This window comes from Cupressus sempervirens, chromosome 10 (genome assembly GCF_028749045.1).
Source record: "Cupressus sempervirens isolate cs-2001-9-10 chromosome 10, ASM2874904v1, whole genome shotgun sequence".
Lineage (NCBI taxonomy): Eukaryota > Viridiplantae > Streptophyta > Pinopsida > Cupressales > Cupressaceae > Cupressus > Cupressus sempervirens.
This window is the reverse complement of record NC_143127.1, coordinates 568,487,681-568,498,622: the sequence shown is the minus strand read 5'-3', so window position 1 is coordinate 568,498,622 and position 10,942 is coordinate 568,487,681. Positions and strand designations below refer to the sequence as shown.

General features: G+C 35.4%; 1 pseudogene; it reads right to left on the bottom strand.

Moving 5' to 3' along the window:
- Window positions 1-465: 465 nt before the first annotated feature.
- The window catches only part of LOC149535152 (uncharacterized), a 40,164-nt pseudogene continuing 29,687 nt past the window's right edge, over window positions 466-10,942 (bottom strand).

Here is a 10,942-nt window from a genome sequence, read left to right as displayed (position 1 = left end):
AAAACTCATCGTCTTGTGGTGTCATCTTGGACTATTCATTGAAGTTAATATCATGCACATAAGAAATGTATGGTTCATCACACAAAGGCTCCAACATGTTTTTACCTTGAGTACAACTAGTCTCATCAATATGCTTGCCAAAGCTAACCTCCAAATCACCAATGTAGAAACTTGTACCCTGTGTAACATCTTCTACCTGGTCATAGTAAGGCTGCAAATCAAAGATTTTTTATTGTACTTCTTTTTCAAGATCATCTATTAGATGATTTTGGTAAATTGAAAACTCCTATACAAATGTCTACACATGTCTTTTACAAGGAGGTCTTGGACCAATTCAAAATACTTCTTTTTTGCCATATCAGTCTTATTTTGAAGTTTTGGATGGAAATCCATGTAATAAATAAAGGCTAATTCTTTTTGAATATTTGGAGGCATTTTTTTGTAATCATCATACATATTAAGTACCTATGTTTTGTAATACCATTTCTAGTTTTTTATTTGTTGAACACTTGACATGACTAGCAAAGCATCTCTATTCTTTTTCCCAATATCCTCCAATTTTAAGGAAACTACTTTCTTTTCTATTTTTTGTTTTAGGGTGTTGCATTTTCTCTATACCTTGTTTCTGTTCATGGTCTCTGATAAAAGATTCACTTGAAAGTCTTTCAACTATATCGCTTGCATCATAAAAGCTCTTTTTTGACATAGTTTTAGAACAAGGTAGAGGACCCTTGGGCGACCGGTATAAGTTGTTTGCATTCCCATCAGAATTCTCATTTGAATATATTTGAATATGTTAAAATGTGGCCACTTTCTCTTTAACTTGATCAGGAATTTCTCTTGGCTCTACATAATTCTTTGATCCTTTAGCTATAGAATGTGTATCCTCTACTTCAGTAAAAGAACAATTACTAACACAATCTTCATTTCTATTAATCCCCATCTAAAAGCTATTAGGTTTCAAGCCTATTGTACTGCCTTCAACAAACTCATCCATATATTCTTCTCTCAAAATTTTGTAGCTCTTTGTTGTTTCATTGTGGATAAGGTCTTTAGTAGATAAATTCAAGTCTGTAGAAGAATCAAAGATGGAAGTTAATTCTAGGAGAAATCAAGTTATTGGATTCACAACCGATGGAGTGGAAAAAATTAGAAGCTGTTTCTAATAGACCAACTATTTCCCAAGCATGACCATGTTGACTGTCTTGCTTCTCCTCTCCATATTCTCCACAATACTCCTATAATCCATGTTCAAAAAGATGAAGAGTGTCATGTAATATTTTGTCCTTCCCATATCTTAATGGAAATGACTTGGATGGAAAATTTTGGTTGGAATTAGTGCCATATCCTTGCTGATTTCAAGCATGCAGAATGAGCTACTAGGAAATGCATTTATTTCTCATAAGATCAACCTGTATATGACCATTTAACTCTACAAAAAGTTCACCTAGCTAGTGCTCAATGAAAGTGATAGTTCTTAAAGATTGAGGTCCTAGAAATGTTTTTTCACAACCTTGACTCTTAGGAAGTAAATGTGTTGAATTTACAAGTGGGAAGATTTACTTCTAGGCACGGGGGGGGTGGGGGGGTGGTGTGAATCAGAAGTAAGTAAATTTAACCTTTAAAACTTTTAGCTGAGATCATTCACATGCATCTAACTCATCTACTTAACATGAAAATAAATAACACAAGGTTTTGGTCACCCTGAAAACCTCCAAAATGAGAAGGTAAAACTAAGGTGGGAATGACACCCACAAATTACCACTGCAGAAATATGTAACTAATTAAGGTTACAAATTTTGACCACTTCCAATGGTTTGCCCTACGAAAGGCTTACCCAATTAAAGGCTTTAAACCTTGTTAAAAGTGACCTAGTTAAAGGATTTACAAACACTCACTTGGAATGTTACCTTATTAAAGGATTTATCACCTTGTTAAAGGTTTACAACATGGCTCTTAAACCAACCTATCATCATAGGATTTTCATTCCTAATACAATGGCTAGAACGTATTAGAATGTGTTGACCTGATGACTTACAATCTTGTATTGCTGATTTCAGATCCTTGTTCTACTTAATCTGATCTGATCCTTCCTAATTTGATAACTTTATGCTTGTATTGTTGATACTTTGTTCTCAACAACTTGATTCTGTAGTGTTTCTCTTTCTATAAGTCTTTACACCCCTCTAAACTTTGCTAGCATTCTCCCATATAACTCTGAATCATCATTGAATTATGAGGTATCAAACTCCTTATAAAGGCTTTGAAGTCTTAGGGTTAGGTATGAATCTACAATCAATATTCATCCATCTTTCCTACTCAAATATTTACACTTTTCTTATTGGTTGCATGCTTTCTCCATTTTTCTAATTAGATGGATGTTGATTACATAGGAAATGGAAAAGATTCGATGTTATCTTTTAGATCCTTCGAGATTCATCTTGAGTCGGCTCAAAAATGGTTTACATCTGAGTTTGTGAAAACACAAACTCATATGCTAATTTTGTGTTACTTGGCACTTACTGATTGCTGATGCTCAGCACATATAGGATTTCTATCTTGCTTGGCTCCTATAGTAACCTTGTCTCGCTTGACATCTATACTTTGCTTGGCACCTATAGTGACTCGACACCTATAGTAACTCGACACTTATAGTGACTCAACACTTGACACTTACTTGACACCTGTTGAATCTTTGGATCAACATATACTATAGCTTGACATCTATATCATGCTCAACATCATTTTAGAAATTGGTTAAGTGTGTTGACACTCAATTGTCAAAACCAATCTGAGACCAACAATCTCCCCCTTTGAGATGAGTGTAAAAAATACTTAACTAAAAATTATGAATTTGATATCTATGAGTATAATATACATCTTTTTTGGCATATGTACATAACTTCAAAAACTTGTTCAAAATTTTGTAGAAGACTATATACTTCAAAAACTTGTAACTCCCCCTGAGCTGATGTGCCATTTCTATGTCCAAAATATCTTATGTTGGATTTGTCTCATGCTAATATTTTTGATACTCTTTATCTTTGCTTTGTTATTCTACTCTGTTTTGCCTACTCTATTCCTGCTCCCCCTTTCACACATTTCCCTTGTAGTTTTTGTATCCTTTTGGCTGTAATTCCTTATCACTTATCAAAATTCAAAATTTTATTATCTCCCCAATTTATTAATATCTCCCCATGTCTTATTATCTCCATCTCAAAAATGTATTTCTCCTCCTTTTTGACACTTATGTCAAAGGGTCCTAAGAATGAATTGAATACTTAGCCAAAAATGTTTTATTTACCTCCATTATTACCTTTAGAGTAGCATCCCAATTGTCTAATGCAATTTCCAGTGCTTTATGCTGGATGTCTGTCTCTGCTGCAAGGTGTACCAAGCCTTCTAATGTAGAAAGATTAGGATCTTTCTTCAAAAAATTCTCTACATAGGCCATTTCTTTATGCAATACTTCCATATGTGGGGTGATTGCAGACTAGATCTTTATTAATTTGGCCTTAATGTTAGCCTCATCTGCTATGAGTACATCTAATTCTTTTTGGGTGTGAAGCATTGTGAAAAAATGCTTCTCACTTTGAGCTAGATCCTTTGGTAGTTGTGTGCTTGATACCTTAAGGTTCCTTTCCAAGCTCAATATCCTCTGGCTAGTCTCTTGTGTGAAATAAGAGGAATCACACAATTTGGAGTACAATAAGAATATATTCTCAAGTGTTGCTTTCACTTTCTCTACCTTCTTAGCTAGTTAAACTTGAGATAGTGCTATTTCACCAAATATTTTCTCATTGACCTTCATCTAAAATTTCTTCTGATACCATTCTAGTAATTTGACATTGGTATCAAGGTATTCATTTTGTACCTAGTCCACTCTATTGGATAGTTGCTCCATGATGGGCTTTGTTTCATTAGGTACTAGTAGGCTGAAAGCATCAAGAAAGATGTCTTTGATTTCTATTAATGCTTACTTTTGTCTAAACTCATTCCTGAGTATCTCCTACTTTTCCTTCTTCTCTAGTGCCTCTTGCACTTCATTGATCTGTACTAGGCTCATTATTTTATAGTCATAATTTGGTATGACTATTTCCTCATCAAGTGTAGGGTCTCCATAATGAAGTACCCTTGCTACCTTGGTAGAGCTTGAGCCTGGTGCTAATATTTGCAATGGTACTACATTAGTGCTCAATTTCTTAGTAGGAGTCCCTATAGTAGGTAAATTTACTAGCATTTGTATTGCCTCTTGTTCTCTCTTCTTGGGGGTCTTCTCCTCTTGCTTGTCTTCTTTAGTTTTTCCTTGATCAATTATAGTGATAAGAGGAGGTGCACCTTGACTCTATGCTGTAGGACCAAAGGTATCTTTCTATCTTGTCTTTTCCATAGCTTTCTCCTTGGCAGTTACTGTGACTATAGTGTCAACCTTAGCAGATGTGTCTTGTGCTACTTGCTCTTGTGGTTGATCACTTGTAGCTATAGGTATTTGTGAAGATGGTTCTTGTGTATTCACCTTCTCCTTGGTTATTTCTGCTACAACCTTTTTTAGTTCCTCTACACTCACCAAAACTCAATTGGTGCCCAATTGTGCTTATAGAGTAGTCTGGTGAAGGATCTTTTTGAGATCCTCTATAGTTAATGGATTCATATTTTGACTAGAAGTATTAGGAACATCCTTCACAATTACAGTTTTTGTAGATGGAGGTACTGCATGTGGAGGACTAGGTGGTGGTAGTTATGTGTCTTGGACACTTTGTTCTTGTTGTTTCTTCTTAGTTGTTGCCTCATCACCTTTTTGTGTCTCTTTCTCCACTGTGACTTCTTCTTTTTCCTTCTCTCCTTCTTCCTCCTTTTCATTTTCTTCTTCTTCCTTATCATTATTTCTTCCCTCAAAGGGATCTTCTTATCCTTCCTTTACTATTTTTAGCCCATAAATCAATTTCCACATTTGTGTGAATTTTTTCACAACATCCTCAATCTTGTTTTACAGAATGCTAAAGGCTTTGTATTTGGGTGGAAATTTGATCCCATGTTTCTTGCTAGCCTTACTTATTTGACCTTTAGTGAGGTCAGGAATTACATGAGCCAATGTTGACTCTCTTATTTCTTTCTCTATGTTTAGGCAAAATGTGCCATTTATTTTCAACAATGGAGTATAGCTCCTTAGGCATAGTATTGTCTACTTCAAGTGGAGTAGTCTTTAACTTGGCCATCATAATGTAGATTGATTATTCCACTATGTTCTATTCCTCTCTACTTAACTTATTAAAATCAATATCTTTTAACCCTATCAAATCTGTATTATCTCTAATATTATCACAAATATTTTCTAGGTTAGATTTAGTGGTGTGTCTTACCACTCTGAATTGTTCATTGTCAGATTCTGTCTTCTCCTCATCTGACTATGGTGGTGCCACATATTTTCTTCTCTTCTTCTCTATTGGCCCTCCATGTTCTGTAGCTTTCTTTTTCTCCTATTCCTTGGCTACCTTTTTTGTAGCCCTTGTATCTACCCTAGTGTTAGGTTTGGTTAGGCTTGGCTTAGCCATTTTCCTCTTTTTCTCTTTGGGCTCTGTAGCAGGATGTTTCTGTGCCTTTCTCTTTTTGGGCTCTACCTTTGTGCTTCTTGTTTGGCACCTTCTTCTTCTTCAGAATCCTCACCCATGCCTTGGGTCAATGCTAGTGGCCCTTGCCCTTGTTCATCTTCATCATCATCTACCTCTTCATCTTCTTTTGCCTCCTTTACCTCTGTTGTGTCTTCTCCAAATTTGGCCTTGAGCTTCTTTACTAGTTTGTCATTTTTCTTTAATGTAGAAGCTATTTTCAACTCCATATCTACCTCTGATCTCACCACATCATAAACACCAAAATGTGGTGCACTCTTATCCACTTCCTCTGCTAGTAAAGTTGTTATGGCTGCAGATGCCTCATCTATGTTAATTTAATAACCAAGAGGTTTAAGCCATTTAGCCCTTGGTATGGTTGCTTGAATGTAAGTATAATCAATATCTACAAGAAAACAAACATCATTTTCATGCTACTCAACTAATGAAATAGGTATCCACAGTCTCTATTTCATAGATTTCTTGAAATCTTCAAAATAACTTGTCATTAGTGTCTCAAAATTTTCCCCCAATTATTTAATATATTCATTCACTTGGGCTACAATGGACCTATTGGTTTTCTAGCTAACTTTACCAAAAGATGGAAATTCATTTTGTACATAGAAAAATATACAAATCAAAATTTCACAAAATTTACATTGGGCTCCCTTAGTTCTCCTTATAGCTCCTATATTTTCATTGATTTGTTGTAGTTGCAATTATGCTAGGTCATAGGCATGATCCTTTTTGACAAGTTTATAGCCAACATCTACTGCAATGCATGGTACATTGTTGAGTTTTCTAGATTGGTAAAACTTGTGAGAAATGATTCTAACAACAAAATCAACAAGAGGATCTTGAATGGTATCTATAGTCATTCCTCTCTTATTCCATTTGGCTCCTGTATTCTTCTCAATGGCTTCCTTGGAGTCACTCCTTAGGGTTTTGGGCTGATCTAGGGTTGGATACCCTATTACCCTATGAACAATCCTCTTTGATATCTTTACTAGGCCATCTTCTAATCATAAGCTTCCATCATGAATCCTACTCAGCACAATTTAAATCCATTCAGTTTTGAAGACAGTAGGGAACTCTAGGGCACGACTTAAATCCTTCCTTTCGAGAATTTGAAATTCTTCCTTCAAAACTCCATTTTCACACAACCTATTGTAAGCTTCTCTAATCTCCATGTCTCTAATGGCTCCTATCTTGTAGTTATAACATCTCCTAACATCTTGTACCATTACTACCTTAGGAGGAATTATGGATATGGCTCTGAATGGGTCATTTTTGTATGCAACTTCAAGGATTGGTAAAAAATATGGTTGCTTAACTTCATTTGATACTAGTTGGACTTCAAATGGCTTTTTCTCCTAAGGTTTTCTAGAACTAGAGCCCATTTCTTCTATCTAGGGTTTAAACATGAAGAAAATTTGAAATTGTGTAACTCGATACTAGTGTAAATACCTTGGAATCGATGAAATTGTGTTGAATCTATGTATAAATCTGCTCAAATGCTTAGAATACTACTTGGAAATCATTCAACTCTCTTCTTCATATTTTATCTTTGTTTGCAATGAAGAAAAAATTATCCAAAATGTGAACATATACCCTAAGCATTTAGTGCTTAGTGTGTTTACAGTTGTCCACTCAGCTTCTGAAGATTTTCTACATTACTTGGCATCCACTGGAGTTTCCCTTACTTGGCTTCAACTGAAATTCCCTTTGCTTGGCTTCCACTACCATGTCGGCTACAGCTAACAACATGGCTTCTACTGATTTTGACAGACAACTCAACATGTACTAGATCTTTTACTCGGCATCTGAAGGCAACTCAACAACACTTGTGAAAACTTGAAAATTTTAACTTTGCATCTCTATTCATGCTGATCTCTCCTTTTTAGTACTTTCTTGTTTTGGAATTGATGTATGATAAAGCTTTGTATATCATTCCCATATACCTTCTTTTACTTAGTTGGATGAAGTGTGACCACTTGACCTTTTGGGTGAAGTGATCCTTTCATTGGATGTTCTAATTCCATCTTTCTTCTTCCATGTCTTATTCATTTCTCTTTTGATGTGTTCAACATCTCCCTTTCCTTTTCCTTTTTTGAACTCTAAGTTGGGTGCCTTTGACCTTGTTGGGAAATTTCTATTGATATGACCAATCTTCAAACAACTAAAGCATGTGGTTTGGCTCAACCATCTATTGTAGTTTCCACTAAAATGTGTTCTTATGAAATTTTTAGGGGTGTGTCCATATTCCTAATAGTAGTGACAACTATGCCTGGTGTTATAGTCCCATTTGTCATGATATCCATGATTATTTGATCTTCCTAGTTGGTTAGGTTTCTGCATAGGCTTTGGTATTCACTCAAAAGCTCTATGTCCATACTTCTTACAAATGTAGTAGTGACCTTAAAATCTTGGTGTTCTTATGGTTCTAGTCCTACAATCATGTGCTTGATGTCCTTGCTTGTTGCACTTGTGATAGTGACCCATGTTCTTAAGTTTTTCATACTTGATGGGCATTCTTACTCCTACACACATTAGAGGTATGTCCCTTTTTATCACAAAAATGACAAGTAGGTTTAGTGTTCTTAGCTTTGTCACTTCTTTCTTTTGCAGTCTTGGATGATTCTCCTTTCAATGTTGGTGTATCCTAGTCTTGAAGTGTCTTAGTTGTTCAAAGTACTTGATGGCCTCATTAGGTTTGTTGAAGCTCTCTACAATTTACTTCTCTCTTTTAGGTCATTTTGTAGTTGTTCATTTTGCATCTTTAGTAGGGAGGTCTTAATGTCCTTGACATTTAGTTCATGATGTGCATTCATCATCTGACTTAGGGTGTCTAGCTGCATGTTGGAAATTTTTGCAAGCTCAATTGACTTTTCTTCCAATCTGTTGGTAAGGTTTCTCTTGTCCTCTTCTAGCATAACCTTATCTTCAATAGCTCTTTTCTTCTATTCAGTTACTTCACAAAGAATCATGGCTTGTGATTCTTGTTCAATCTTGAGAGTTCCGATCTCTTTTACTTGTGCTCTATTCTTCTCCATCATATCTATTATTGCTGCATCAAAATCCTTGGAATCTCCATTTGAAAACACTTTTGAGGTGTCAATCTCCTTATATTGTGTATCATTCTCAGCTATGGCAATTTCTCTTCTTCTCTTTAAAGATTTCCTCAGTTCTTCCTTGGCTTCTTCCAAAGTATGTAGAGCAAGTTGTATATCAATCACCTAGTTTTCTATGACCTTCCCAAGTTTGTAGACTTCCATTTCCAAATCTTTTCTCCAAGTTGTAAGGCTTCTCCTTGTGAGAACTCAGCTCTGATACCAATTGTTGAATTTTCAAGTGGGAAGATTTACTTCTAAGAGTGGGGGGGGGGGGGGTGTGGGGGTTGAATCAAAAGTAACTAACTTTAACCGTTAAAACTTCTAGCTCAGATTATTCACATGCATCTAACTCATTTACTTAACATGAAAATAAAGACATGCATGAAAATAAATAACACAAGATTTTGGTCACCCAGAAACCCTCCAAAATGAGAAGGTAAAACTGGGGTGGGAATGACACCCACAAATTATCATTGTAGCAATATGTAACTGATTAAGGTTACAAAGTTTGACCACTTCCAATGGTCTACCCTATGAAAGGCCTAGCCTATTAAAGGCTTTACACCCTATTAAAAGTGACCTAGTTAAAGGATTTACAAATACTCAGTTGAAACGTTACCTGTTAAAGGATTTATCACCTTGTTAAAGGTTTACAATATGGCTATTAAACCAACCTATCATCATAGGATTTTCATTCCCAATACAATGGCTAGAATGTATTAGAATGTGTCGACTTGATGACTTACAATCTTGTATTTCTGATTTCAAATCCTTGTTCTTTTCAATTTGATCTGATCCTTCTTGATCTGATAACTTTTTGCTTGTATTGCTGATACTTTGTTCCCAACAACTTGATTCTATAGTTCTACTCTTTCTATAAGTCTTTACACCCCTCTAAACTTCACTAGCATTCTCCTATATAACTCTCACTCATCATTGAATTATGAGGTATTGGCCTCCTTATAAAGGCTTCAAAGTCTTAGGGTTAGGTATGAATCTATGATCAATATTAATCCATCTTTCTCGCTCAAATCTTTACACTTTTCTTATTGGTTGCATGCTTTCTCCATTTTTTTTTATTAGCTACATGCTGATTACATAGGGAATGCAAAAGATTTGATCTTATCTTTTAGATCCTTCAAGATTCATCTTGAGTCAACTAAAAAATGGTTTACATATAAGTTTGTGAAAGTACAAACTCATATGCTGATTTTGTGTTACTCAGCACTTATTGATTACTGATGCTCGACACATATAGGATTTCTATCTTGCTCGGCTCCTATAGTAACTCTATCTTTCTTAGTATCTATACTTTGCTAGACACCTATAGTGACTCAACACTTGACACTTACTCAACACTTGTTGAATCTTTGGCTTGACACATACTATAGCTCGACATCTATATCATACTTGGCATCATTTTAGAAATTGGTTAAGTGTGTTGACACTCAATTGTCAAAACCAATCTGAGACCAACAAAATCACCCTTAACTTCATCCCCATTGATTCCTCTTGCAATATTCCATAACCATGTCCCCATATTCTTTCCATAATGATCCTATAGCTTTTTCTCAAAAAAGTGCAACAAGTCTCCAATTGTTTTAACACCAAGATCACTCTCCAAGGAACTCCCAAGGTTACCTCCCATCTATTTCATTTTTTCATTGGTAGATTTGCAAGTAAATTTGGCATGCATGCGTCAAGTACAATGGTCTACCGTACAAGCTTATGCATTCCATTTTGCAATTTTACTAAATAATCATTTGTTAAGATGAGTCCATTACTTAACTTTAGTAATGCTTGTGATAGATGGCTACATACCCCACACAATTATCCCATTTAGTAAACTAAATCTTCAAGTAATTGTTCATGGGCACATAGCCTACACATTGGTGTTTCCATTACTCCCGTTGATATTTTGTGTGGAAATATATTCACTCGTTGATGTTAGAGGAAGAGTCCTCTTTTTTGGTTATACTCCAACTTGGTCATTATACATCTACGAATGACCCCAACTTGGAGACACCTACTCCAGAAGGCATCAATCTACACTAGTCAGGACAATGTTTGATTGTTCTGTTGTTGGCAAGAATACAAACCTTACAAGCCTAGTTTGTATTAGTTTAGTTTTCCATAATGCTTGCCAAAGAAATGTTTATTTAGTTCTAGTTTCTTATGCCCAACATGCATATTAGTGACATTTCACCTTCCCACAACATAATC